Source organism: Rhinatrema bivittatum, chromosome 9 (genome assembly GCF_901001135.1).
Source record: "Rhinatrema bivittatum chromosome 9, aRhiBiv1.1, whole genome shotgun sequence".
In the NCBI taxonomy this organism is placed as follows: Eukaryota; Metazoa; Chordata; class Amphibia; order Gymnophiona; family Rhinatrematidae; genus Rhinatrema; species Rhinatrema bivittatum.
Genome location: NC_042623.1, coordinates 50,740,813 through 50,754,946, shown reverse-complemented (window position 1 = coordinate 50,754,946; position 14,134 = coordinate 50,740,813). Strand labels below are relative to the sequence as shown.

Here is a 14,134-nt window from a genome sequence, read left to right as displayed (position 1 = left end):
AGTGGGCATATCGTGCTCTCAGCCACATTAAAATGGTCGTGCGAAGTCTAGATTATGCTTTCTTCAAACTTATAGGTATATTATGTTTTAACTTATAATGGGTGTTAATTTCTACCCTGATGAGTCTTCAATTATTTTCAGTTACAGAGGGTCAGTAGTGTCCAGAGGCACAGGGGTAAACCGTCCTGAGCTACTCCTGTAGGATAAATAAATAAATAGAAGGCATGAAAGTAAATTACATGAAGCAGCAGCTACAACCTAAAAAGGCAGTGGTGCAGCATGAGAGCCTGAGTGAGGGATATGGGGGAAGAGAAATGCTGTTGGTTTCCATGTGAGAATTTGTGTGTGCATCTGCCCAGGGTAGTTGGGTTTGCTGTTGGACAGACTAGATAGGTCATTTTGGTCTTTTCTGTCTTCATTTACTATGTTACAACATTAGACTTGTTAGATTATTCTAGCTATCTACTAAGGATGTGCATTCGTTTTAAATGAAAGGGTAATCCTATACAAAATGGCCCATTTTACCTGAATCAAATGATCAAGCCTATCAAAAATCCCCAAATATTTTTGTTTGTTTTTTTAATTAGGAAATAGTGTGCACTATTAGCAGATAGCATACACTATTTGCCAAGAACAAAAAAAAAAATCCTGCCACCCTTACTGTTGCTGCTGGGGCTTCCCCAGACCCTGCCTACTTTCCACCCCCCACCAAAAAGAAGAGGAGGTAAATAAAATGATGGGACCCGTGCCTACACAACTGGGACTAAACTGAGCTCAACCAGGGTCTCCTTGGACCCTTCCATCCTCTCTGCTAAAGGTAAAATAGCCAGAGCCGGAGACCCCTTCTGGCCCCCATTTTCCCCAGCCCCCACTTTTCTCTTCCATAGCTGTCCTTCATTCAAGCAAAAGAAAAGGGCAGGATGATCCCCCTTGCTATGGCTATTTAAAAATGGCACTAGACCCTGAAAATGGTGCCGAATGGTTCGGGCTGCTTTATCTGGGAAGGTCCCCAGCTCCAGCTACTGTATCTGGAGTTGGGTGGGAGTCCAGAGGGGTTCGGGAAGGCATTGGATGAGTTCAGCCCCATCTCTCCAGCGTCCGTAGAGGCGTCCATATCCAGAGCCTCAGAGACGCCCAGAGATGGATGGTACAGTTGAACCCAAACAGAACACATACCTCCTCTGGTCTTGCTGCTGGGTTCTCCGGTTGGCTGGGTTCTCCTTGCTGCTGGGCTCCCCTGTTAGCCTCTCCAATCTGCCGAGCATTTCGAGCATGTCTCATTCTGCTTCTCAACCGAATGAAAAATATCGCCAGAGCCAATATATACATGTTGTCCATGGCGCTGTCCGGTACGAAGCTGATTGAACACCACACTAACGCCAGGGGCAGGGTAGGCGGTAAAAATTGAGGTTAAAGATGTGGTAAATAAGCTGGTTTAAAAGGCGATAATTTGGGCGCACGTTACTGTATCGGGGAGAATAGCTAATCTGATCATTAGCATATCACATACATGCGGCGGGCGGTAGTGGATATGCGTCTTTTTCAGCAAGCGCTAAGGGAGCGTAAAAGCCAATACTGAATCACGGGTCCGTCTTACGCGCTCAAAACGTGCGTCCAAAGTGGGTTAAAAAACAGGCAACTGCGGCCGCTCTTTACTGTATTGGCCCGCCAGTTGGGTAAGCATATGCCCTGCTATATTTAACTGCTCTTCTTTTTGGTGAGGGTGGGAGGTTGGAGGGCCCTGGGAGAAGCAGTAGGGATAGCCCATTTTGTTTCATTTTTTTTAATTTTTGGATTTTTTTCTAATGTTTATTTTGATTCAGTATATTAACTGAAATAAACATTAAAATGAAATCCCCCCCCCCCCCCCATTGAAATGAAAAAAAAAAAACAAAACAAAAATATTGTGGCAGTACATCCCTAACGTCTGCCGTAAAATGAAAATTTTTGTCTTTAGCATGGACTAGAACATCTGCTCATAAATGTTAGCCTTCTTTCCTTGATTTCTGAAAAAAGCTCTTCTAAATTGAATATAGCCTTCTAAATGTTATATTGTTAATTAATGTTTCATTGCTTTTTGTCAGAGAACAGAGCAGGAAGGGCTTTTTTGTTCATTGACATCTGGTCAGACAAAGCACGGAGAAGCCTTCTGATATTATCATTTCAGAGGTCTGTAAAGGAAAGCTTTACTGCTGAATATTCAATATCAGATAGTAAAGAATAAATGCACACATTTAATTTTATATATGAACTTGGAGTAGATTTTGTTTCTTCCTCAGAAATGAAATAGCTTTCATTGGAAAAGTTGTCGTCATTCAGAAAAATGTAGTGGTGTTTTGTTAAATATGTTCAAATTAAGCTGTTAGAATTGTTATGGATTTTTATCAATATGCACTGTGTTGTACAATCAGACATCTCATCAGTTGCAAACATAATCAAAGCAGCATGAAAGAACAATGTCAGAGGCCCATATTATGCAAAGGGTATGGTTGGCATTCCTGTTTATTGAATTGTGGGGGAGGGGGCAGTTGACTTTCTTGGGAAATTATGATGAATTCCCCTTTCACCTTCATGTCATATAAAGAAACATGACCTTTTTGCTCCTAGCTTATCTCAGTATTGAAAGTAAGTTATACTGCCTGCATACAGTTTAAAATGAAAACAGCAAGTAGCAATACTATACCTCTTGCAATCCAATATCAAAATACACTAAATATCGCCTGTGATAGAAAAAGGGGTGTGTTTTATGGTAATAGGCAGTTTATCGCAATTTGCGCTAATATCTATCAAATGTTAGGGCATTATGGCTAATCTCTCTCTCTCTCTCTTTCCCTCCCTCTCTCTCTCTCTCTCTTCCTCCCCCCCCCCCCAGGAGCTTCAAACAGGCCTGTGAGAACACATTACAAAATGCAATAAAGCCTTAACACAACCTATCGCACAGCTTAACACTACTGAAAAAGGTGTAGCAAAAATCAGTGTTAAAGTCGTGCGATATGACTTCGCAAAACAGTAAGCCCAGCCTGCCCCTAACTCCTCCTATTTTTCGGATTTGCATCGCACCATACATTATGATGCTATTGCATGCGTTAATGGTGCTTTTCGCATGCAATAAGCCCTTAACGCATGCAGAAGCGCCTTATAGCATTTTGATAAATGACTCCCTAAGGGACTGATATACTAAGATTTTTTTTCCATTCTGTGTCTCTGGGAAATAAGACCCTAACAAGTCAATATTCAAAAGGATTTGTCCGGCTTAGTTTTTAAGTTAGCTAGATAAACCCCAAGGTCTGAATTTATCTCCATGCTGTTGTAACGGTGGACCTTTGGACTGAGACAAGGTTGGCGCCACCTGCAGGGAGGTACCCTGCAAGTCCTTGTCGGCAGGCAGAACTGACCAGGGTGGAGACCCAACAGGACCTTCACCACTACCAGCCCTCATTGAGCCCTTGGCTGCCGGGGCTGGCTGGACTTGGGTGCGGGTCTCTGATGACAGTGAATCCCACGAAGATCAAGGTCCACAATCAAGAACTTCCTGCAGAGGATATAGCAGGCGGCAAACAAAGTTAAAATGTTCCAGAGGATGAGATGGGCGGCAGGCAGACGAATTCCAGGAAATGTACCAATAATCAAGGCAGGCAGCAGACAGACTAGGTCCAGGAGATGTACCAAAAGTCAAGGCAGATGGAAGACAGACGAAGTCCAGGAGACGTACCAAGAGCCGAAGCCAAGAAGCAGTCCAGAAGGAAACTGAGTCAGGAACATGTAGTAGGAGCAACCAGCTACTTGAGGAGTATAACCTGTTGCTGAAGCACTGATAGCTTGTCTGGCCCAGCCTTATATAGAAAGGCCATGATAACGTCATCAGGAGGTGCCACGGGAACTTTCCCACCATGGGCCCTTTAAATTTTCCCGAGTCGTGCCTGAGCATGCATGCCTAGGGACACTTGCCCAGCAGAGCTGTGTTCCCTGCATGGCGCAGCCTATCGTGCGCAGTGGCCTGCAATGCCTGCAGTCGGGGCACCCTCACAGTGCTGGCGATTCTCCTGGCAGTCCGGCGACTCAGATAAGCGCAGCCGGCCAAGCGCAACACTTACTAAGCGGATAAGTCATCATCCAGTTAAAATTAAGGTGGATAAGGAAGAGGTATTCTGGGGTGTGGCTTAATTTTATCTGGCTAGTGCTGAATATCAGTGCTAGCCAGGCAAAGTTATCCAGCAAATTTTGGTTGAAAAATTTGCTATCCTTAGGGGCGGATTTTCAGAGCCCTGCTCGCGTAAATCCGCCCAAAACCGGGCGGATTTACGCGAGCAGGGCCCTGCGCGCCGGGAAGCCTATTTTACATAGGCCTCCCGGCGCGCGCAGAGCCCCGGGACTCGCGTAAGTCCCGGGGTTCTCCGAGGGGGGCGTGTCGGGGGCGTGTCGGGGGCGGGCCCGGTCGTCGCGACGTTTCGGGGGCGTGTCGGCAGCGTTTTGGGGGCGGGTACGGGGGCATGGCTACGGCCCGGGGCGGTCCGGGGGCGTGGCCACGCCCTCCGTACCCGCCCCCAGGTTGCGGCCCGGCGCGCAGGAGGCCCGCTGGCGCGCGGGGATTTACGCCTCCCGGAGGGAGGCGTAAATCCCCCGACAAAGGTAAGGGGGGGGTTTAGACAGGGCCGGGCGGGTAGGTTAGGTAGGGGAAGGGAGGGGAAGGTGAGGGGAGAGCAAAGGAAAGTTCCCTCCGAGGCCGCTCCGATTTCGGAGCGGCCTCGGAGAGAACGGGGGTAGGCTGCGCGGCTCGGCGCGCGCCGGCTATACAAAATCCATAGCCTTGCGCGCGCCGATCCAGGTTTTTAGCAGATACGCGCGGCTCCGCGCGTATCTACTAAAATCCAGCGTACTTTTGTTTGCGCCTGGAGCGCAAACAAAAGTAGGCTATTCGCGCGCCTTTTAAAATCCGCCCCTTAATGTAGGAGGGTAAAAAAAAAACCAAACTAGCACCAGCCAATTTTCTCTCAAACTTCACTATGATTAAAAAATGTAGCGCAGCCTAATGGGCTCCTCCCAACTTCCAATATATCCAGAATTTGTAGCATGGCAAATGGTCCCCCCACCATCCTAACTTCCCCTACCCTGTCTTAAAAAAAAAAAATGTAGCCAAAATTGCTGACCCTGCCTCAGTCAGTGATTGGTCCCATCACTGCAGTGAATAAATTGTCACAGCTATTGGCACTTAGGTTTTAGCAGAGCAGGAGGAGTTAAATGCTTCTCCTCTGCTTTGCTTTCAGCATTGATTTGGGGGTTTGAGCTTGGGGTTGTGGGTCAGGGGACATTTGGCCATAATTTTTAGAAGCCAGGAATAGGGTGAGATCAGCACCACCTGCCGCACTACAGTTTTAAAAGATATTGGGGACAGGAGGAGAAGTCTGCTTTGCTGTGCTACAAGTTTTGCATAAATTGGGGAGAAGGTTCTGCTGCTGCTCTGCCCTACCTCTTTTTTTTATATTAATATGAGGTAAGCTGGTGAGTGACAAAGTTACCCAAAAAACTGTATCTGGGTAACTTTAGCTGAGTATATTCACCTGGACAAGTGCCGCTGAATATTTGGCTGTAATTATCCAGGTAACATTATCTGGATAACCTCTTTGCTGACCAGCTTACTGAATACTGACCTGTAAATCTTTATTGCTAAGTCCATATTTTTTAAGCTCTTTAAGATACTCCCATGCCATTCTCCTGAACCCCAAAGAAGAGCCATGTTTAGAACAGTCTCAAATTACCCCACACTGAATAGGATTTGATTGGTTCATGCTGGGGTCAGAATGGTTTGTCCTGCTAAGTTCGGAATTTAGCTGGACAAACCTGGAAGTTTAAATATATCCTCCTCCTCCCCCCACTATCTACATAAGTTTTAGCAGGTAGGTCATTACTGAACTAAACTTAACCAGATCAAGCTAAAACTTATCCAGATCAAATAAGGGTAGGTCATTACTAAACTAAAACCTTAGCTAGATCAAATAAGAGCTTAAACTTTGCCAGGTAGTGCTGCATATCAGTGCTATCTGGCTAAGTTTGTTTGTGATGAGAACAGATCTAACATTATCAAAGTACATATACCTGGATAACTTTTACTTCTATCTAATCTAACATTGTTAATCTATATAATCTAGTCAGCTATTTCCTTCCAATATAATTTAATCCTAAAACATTCCCATTACATACAGTATGTTAAAAAAGTAACTTAATATTATACATGGACTTATACACGTGGTGGAGAGAATTATTTTAAAAAGATGCATCCCAAAAGGAGTTAAGTGGGTCCAGTTGTAACTTTTATTCTGTAACATTTTTAATGAATAAAAGATGGGTGTTAATCTGTGCAGTGAACTTTTGAAATACTGCACAGTGAAGCAATCAAATGGTTTTGTTTTAAGGCTTGAGTTCTTGAAGATTGTATCTCATAAACCCAAATGTTTGGTGTGATAGTGCAATTGGTCCAACTGTTCTGGAATAGATTTCTCAAAGATTTTTAATATTTTCCAAAACTTCCAAAATATCAAGCTGCATGTTATTTTTAGTTGTGCATTCAAATTGAAAACGTTAGTAGGATACAGAACATTCCATTTATCCTTCAGGTTCTTCTAATATGTTTTTAGGGCTTCTGTGATGATTATTATGCAAGCTTAGTTTAGAATTGTGCTTTTGACACCTAATTCATTAAGGTTATGATGACTGAGGCTTTTACAACAACCAGATTAATAATCACAATCTACACAACTCGGCATGCTGAACTTTGTGGAAATCTGAAGTCGGGAAACATGATAAATGGTTAAGTGAAAGCAATCTATTATTCTCCTTCAGAATAACTGTTATGCAAGACAAAGGCCAGATGTACTTCCCATTGCTAAATTTCTGGCAGTGTTAAGAAAGGCTAAAGAATTCTGTATATTAGAACTTCATTAGCCAATATTCAAACAAGTAGAAACATAGCATCTCAGTTATTTGTACAACATATGTTGCGACCCCAGTCGCTTACGCAGCGACCAGGGCTCTTACCTTCCCCGCGGGTCTCCTCCCTGCGCCGCGAGCCGCGCGATTCCGGGCCGGCCTGGCCGCATGGCAGCGGCGTCCTCCTCGTGGGGATGCCGGCAAGCCCGAGGATAGCTCCGCCCCCTGCGGGGGAATGCGCGCACGCGAGGGCTGTCCTTTTGAGCTCCCAGCACCCGGATGTGCCGATCCGCCCTCCTTCTGACGTCAGCCCCGGAGGGGGATTTAAACCCGCAGCTTTCTTCTTTGCTTTGCCTTGCAACGTGGTCACTCCTTGGAGAGAGTTAGTTGCTGCTATCCTGCGTGTCTTGATCCTGGTTTGTCTCACGATTCTGCCTGCCTGCTGCCTGTCTTGATCCTGGTTTGTCTCACGATTCTGCCTGCCTGCTGCCTGTCTTGATCCTGGTTTGTCTCACGATTCTGCCTGCCTGCTGCCTGCCTTGATCCTGGTTTGTTTCACGTCTCTGCCTGTTCACTGCCTGCCTCGACTCTGGCTCGCTTCTTGGAGCCACTACTTGCTGCATACCCAGACTCCGGCACACCTCCTCGTTCCTGTCTACAGCTACCAGTCCAGACTTCTGTCCGTCCTCGGTTTTCCCTCACGCCAGTGACTCTCCTAAGTCCCAGCGGTCCGGGTCCCTACGGGCTCCTCCTGGGGGGACCTCGGACTTCCAGGGCGAAGCCACCTAAGTCCTAGCAACCCGGGCCCTAACAGCTCCTCTGGTGGGGTCACGGGTTTCCAGGTGAAGATCCATCCCGCACTGTGTGTGTCTGCCTTCCGACCGTCCCATATTGCCGGTCAGCCCAAGGATCCACACCCGGAGCACAACAACATAGAATAAATCCTTTTTTTCTTGAACTGGAAAATGTATTCACCATTTTAATACCATTTGCAGACCTAAAAACTTGCAGAAAAGAGAAAGTAACATTGCTGCCTCAGCTTCAGATAGTACCTAGAACTTCTCCCCTTTTTCTAGTACTACAACCTGTGAATCGGTTCTATCCACTTTCAAGATTTTGTTCTTACAGTACCAAGCATAGGTTATGAAATTTAAAAAATGTTTCATATGCCCATTAGACAGGCAGTTGTCTAGCTACCAAGAAAGAACTCAGGCTTACATCACATACAATCAGGTCCGAGTCCAAACTGGAACTGGGTTTATTCAAATCGAAACACCTTCAAATACTGCTAGTTTATGCCCCACCAGGAGTACTAGAAGCTGACGCCTCTCCCCTTATAGAATCTATAGTGAAGCACATCAACACAGACCTTCCAACCATGATCATGGGAGATTTTAACCTCCATATCGATGCCTCACCCCGCTCTTCCAATTGTGAAGCCCTCCTCGCCTCCCTCAGTGCAATGGGATTCAATCAGATCGTCAACAACCCTACACACAAAGCAGGACACACTCTGGATCTTATTTTCATCAACTCTAATTTCTCCTGCACTATGGAACCCTCTTGTACCCCAGTCTCTGGGTCAGACCACTTTCTGATAACCACCACCTTCTCCACAAAAAAACAGACATACACCCCACAGCACCTTTCCACCATTCACTTCAGGAAACTATGTGCATCCGATATACTCAGTGATCAGCTTTCCAAGGAATTCACAACTTGGATCTATCCAACCCCGACTCAGCCGTACTTTCCTGGCATAAGATTACTAAAGCAGTAGCAAATAAATTATGCCCCGCAGTCTCCAAAATAATTAACCCAGCAAAAAAAGGAAATCAACCCTGGTTCTCTACTGAACTTAAACGGATTAAACAAGACCTACGACACAAAGAAAACAGATGGCGCAAAGCCCCCAACTCATCTACTCTATCGGCATACAAAGGAACCCTGCATCATTACAGGACCTTAATTCTAAAGACAAAAAGAGAATTCTATGCCAATAAAATCCACGATCTCCAATATGATGCCAAGGCTCTTTTCTCTTATGTGTCACAAATCACAAAGTCAGCCCCTCCGACGATACCAGACGAACAGGCACAAACCAAGGCCAACGAGCTCACATTATTCTTTCAGCAGAAGATTTCGAATACTCTTGCACTCCTCCCAACCAATACTACCCCCCTCTCTACATTCGCCAATATCCACATCCTCGCTGGAGCCAAGCTCGACAATTTCGAACTAACCTCCCCCAGGGAGATCGAATCCCTTCTTAAGAGACAGAAACCTTCCAGCCACCCAGCAGACAACATCCCATCCAAACTCTGCTACTTATCCCAAACAAGATCTCTGGACCACTGACCAACATTATAAACTGCTTGCTAACTCAAGGTATTTATCCAGCAGACTAAAAACCACTTCTCTCAAACCCCTCCTTAAGAAACACAATTTAGACCCCAGAGAATTAGCTAACTTCCGCCCCATCTCTAATCTCCCATTCTTAGCCAAACTAACAGAGAAAGTGGTAAACACCCAGCTCTCAGAATATTTAGAAGAACACAATATCCTATATCCATCCCAATATGGCTTTCGCAAATCACGCAACATGGAAACCCTCCTCATCTCACTAACAGACCATATTATTATGGGATTAGACAAAGGCCACTCCTTTCTTCTAGTCCTCCTAGACATTTCGGCGGCTTTCGACACCGTCAACTACTCCATCCTCCTGAATCGCCTATCAGACATAGGTATATCCAGATCAGTCCACAGATGGTTCAAGTCTTTCCTCAGCAACAGAAGCTTTAAAGTCAAAATTAACAATAAAGAATCACCTTCGACAAATTCCTCACTTGGTGTACCTCAAGGATCCTCCTTATCTCCCACCCTTTTCAACATCTACCTCCTCCCCCTTTGCCAGCTACTAACAGACCTTAAACTAATACACTACCTTTACGCAGACGACGTGCAGATTCTGATCCCTATAACAGAATCCATCTCAAAATCACTCATGCTCTGGAATAACTGCCTACAATCTATCACCAGCTTTCTCAACAGTCTAAACCTGGTCCTTAATACCACCAAGACCGAACTCCTCCTCATCTCCTCCAACCAAGACAACTCCCTCCCACAGACCCACCACAACACCCAGTTCACTCATACTCAAGTAAGAGATCTCGGGGTAATACTCGACAACCGCCTAAACCTAAAGAAAATGACCAACATCACAACCAAAGATTGCTTCTACAGACTCCAGGTTCTAAAAAGACTCAAACCTCTCCTATATTTCCACGACTTCAGGACAGTTCTGCAATCCTTGCTATTTGCCAAAATAGACTACTGCAGCGCTCTCCTCCTAGGTCTCCCCAGCTCTACCACTAAACCGCTACAGATGATACAGAACGCCGCGGCTAGAATTTTGACCAACACCAACTGTGGAGAACATATTTCACCCATCCTCCGAAACTTACACTGGTTACCAGTTAACTACAGAATCCTATACAAATCACTCACCTTAATACACAAATCCATCCACAATCACCTTCAGCTCGACCTCGAAATCCCTTTCAAACTCCATACCTCCAACAGACCGATTAGAGAAGTCTACAAAGGAACTCTGCAAGCCCCTCCAACCAAAGCCACGCGCCTTACCTCAACCAAAGACCGAGCTTTCTCGACAGCAGGCCCAGCTATTTGGAACAACATCCCCTCAGACCTCAGGCTGGAACCCTGCCTCCTAACATTTAGGAAAAAACTTAAGACTTGGCTTTTCCGCCAAGCCTTCTCAGATTCCCCTGATACATACTAGATGGTCTAACACTCTTCATGAGAGATGGAACTTTGTACCTCCTCTAAGTACATAATAAGCACTAGCCCTTATTCCTCAATTGTATTATATTCTTAGTTAACTGCCCTAAGCTTCCAAGTTTACTCTCCTTGTTGAATGTAACTTTGCTTCTTCTGTTTATATGATTGTTTTGTTACAATTTACCCAGTTTGATGTAAACCGATCTGATATGGTTATTTAACCATGAAGGTCAGTATAGAAAAGTATTAAATAAATAAATAGTAAATAAATAAATATATCTACTTGATTATTTAGGTAGATACCTAGTCTTACTGGGCTTGTCACTCAAATTTCTGGCAAAACCTTAGAAATACTGAATTGCCACTTAGGACCCAATGTACTAAGTTGTAGTAAAATTGGCCAAATACTCATGATATTGACTTATTTTACTGGGGCATTATCTCCCACAAAATGGCCAATGGACTAAAGGATATTTAACCTTGGGTTTTGCGGGAGCTAAAGCCCACTTTAACAGCAACAGTTAAATACAGACTAATAGGAATTCCTACCCACTTTCCCCTGCAAGAATTGCTTTCTCTCCGGGCAAGAAGCAACCCTCCGTCTTTTGTGATGCCCCCAAGCAAGAATAAGTCCTCCTCACTGACGAAAATGAAAACTATCCCACAGTATCCACACTAGGAATCAGCTCCTTACATTGTAGACCTTGACCTCCCAACAGTCCTAACTCCCTGCCCAGCCTAACCCATGGTGAGGCATCCACAGTTGATGGGACAGCTATTATAGATCAGTTCTTAAAGATACCAAGACTTGACACACTGAATGCAAAACCCAGATTTGACCAAAATCAGTCCTATGTTACAAATCTTCATAAAACAAATAGCTATGAATCCTTGAGATTCAAGATTCAAATATCATGTTCTGTTCATCAATGAATACATTGCTGCTTTTTTCTTTATAAATTTTACTCATTCATTCTACATCCTAATAGATTTAATTAACTGTTCTATATTTCCATGATAAAAATCTATGGGCTCGATTTACCCAATTTGAGGCCAGAAAAGAGGCTGTGATGAATAGCTATTTAAGAAGACTAGAAAAATTAAAAAAAACCCAAAAAAACCCTCTAATCAAAGGTGGAGCATAGGCTTTGTGGGAGACCAAATAGTGACAAATGGGATGATAAGCGTATAATTCAGTATTCTAGACCCTGCTCGGAGCCATGAAATGTATTAACTATATCATTGTCCCCTACCTGAGCTGATTTATTCCTTTACAGTCATGCAAAGTCACTCAGGTGACATCATTCCCCTATAGAAAAAGACAAGGAAACCATGCTAAATATGTGCAGGCATACTCTTTTTGAAACAGTTATTTGCCCCAACTCTGTAGGATTCGGCGGGGGAACTCCAACATTTTTGGGCCAGTAAAGTACAGCAAAGGACTAGTGTCCTGCAGTTTGGGCATGCTACCACTGGATGCATGCCTAAACTGCACCTCCAATCGATGTGCCCATTGGAGGTGTAATTGTAGTTGTATGTGATATCATCTGGCTTTGCACATATTGCTTTCTAGGTTGACTGTGAGACTTTCTGACTAAGAGTTCTTTGTTCTGTTTTTCAGCCTTGACCAGATATGCTAATGCTCCGCCTCCAGGAGCAGTGAGAGGAGAACAAGGAGGCAAATCCCTTGCAAGTGGGGGCAGGAGTCTCAACGTTCTCTCTTCTCTTTCCAAGAATAAAAAATAAAACATGTTGCAATGACAAGTTGAACTCTACTTCTGGAAATGTTTATTCATTTTTTTAATTAAAGATTTCATTTGATATGACGTCTGGGTCTTGTGTGTTTATTGAATAGGTTTAGTGATGTGTGAGCATGAATGATAGCCTGAGTACACATATGGAGTGTCGGTTCAGATGATGTAGATGTGTGAGGATGGTGTATGAATGCTGTGTAAGGGGGAAGGTTTGTGTAGTTAGCTAGTTTGTTGAGATGCTTTTTTATTTATTTAAAAAATGATGTTTTACTTGCTCAATCTCAAAGTACTAGACAAGGAACAGTAAAACATACATATTTAGCAATCAGTTAACTTAACTAACAAAAACAGAGTAACAATATGCTGCTGCATAATATGTTACGTTAATATAAATTAACATAAGTTTCCTGACAGTTAATTGCACAAGCCACACTCTTTAATTACTACTATGCTTGTAAAACAGTCAGATGCATACTTAAATTTAAGGTACAGTAGCTTGCTTAAACAGAAATGTTTTAGCTGCTTTTTAAATGTGCATAGACATGTTTTGTTGCATAGTTCGTCTGGAAGGGAATTCCACAAGACTGGATCAGCAACTGAGAAGGTTTGCTCACACATCTCAAAGTGTAACAGCTGGGGTTTGGGAATGTCTAGAACAGAGTTTCCCAGTCCTGTACCATGGCACACTGAAGTGCCTTCAGACCTGATCAAGTATGCATGGAAAAAGTCACACTGCCTTATGATCAGATCCAGACTAGCACCTTGGCTGTGCTCTCAGCACCTTACAGCAACAAGAGTAGTCAGCAGTGGCTCTGAGAATGTGTAATTATGCACGCCTCGTCTTCCTAGTTACAGCATGAGCCTTGTATTGTGGTAAGTAATGGGCAGCATGCAGGGCATGGATAGCTAGAACCCATCTTTTGAAACACTGTGTTGGGAGACCATGAAGGCTTATGCTTAGATACCCTGATGTGATTTGATGAATACAATAAAATTATATGTGAACATCATAAATCTTTGGACATATCAAGTTTGTGCCAAATCCCCTACATATTTCCTACATGTACAAAAGAGAGACAACCCGGACTCTGACTGCTTGGCCCACGAGGCCAGACCTTAGGAGGGGGTTCGGCAATTGGGGCGGGAGGGAGAATTGGTTAGGCCAGTAGTGGGAATTTTAACACCCTCTTTTGAGCAGGCGTTATATTTCCTGCAGTAGTAGGAGATGTGCTAGGCGGCTTCCCTGCTAGTGAGCCTTCTTGCATTGCAGGTAATAGCTAATTAGGATATTTTCCTGCAATTTGCATGCACCTGCACTAAGCTTGCCGTGGGTTTTTTTAGGGCAAGCTTTTTTGGTTTGTTTTTTTTGTACTGAAGCCCTTTTTACATACCAGGGCAATGTTATCACTGAAAAACTTGTGTTAAAATGCAAGTAAAAAACTGCGGGAGGCTCAGTGCTGCTTATTACATGGGCTGCAAAAGTGATGTTGATGGGGCTTTCAGTGCTACCCTATGTCTTGTTTTGACCATTTGAGTCCTTGCCATGCCCTGTGGAGTGTGGTGGGCCACAAAACGTTTTAGTTAATATAGGTATGTCTTGGACTTTAAAAGGTTGGAAACACTGGTCTAGAGGATTATAGCTTATTGATCTA

At 44.1% G+C, this 14,134-nt stretch overlaps 1 protein-coding gene across 2 annotated transcripts in view; it reads left to right on the top strand.

Annotated features, from left to right (window-relative positions):
* LOC115099305 (potassium voltage-gated channel subfamily D member 2) overlaps window positions 1-12,483 on the top strand; it is a 131,997-nt gene extending 119,514 nt beyond the window's left edge. For both annotated transcript variants that reach the window (XM_029616873.1, XM_029616872.1), the window contains exon 3: window positions 12,350-12,483. The gene's annotated coding sequence lies outside the window, so the exon portion shown is untranslated. The remainder of the gene's footprint in view (window positions 1-12,349) is intronic.
* The last annotated feature ends 1,651 nt before the right edge of the window (window positions 12,484-14,134 follow it).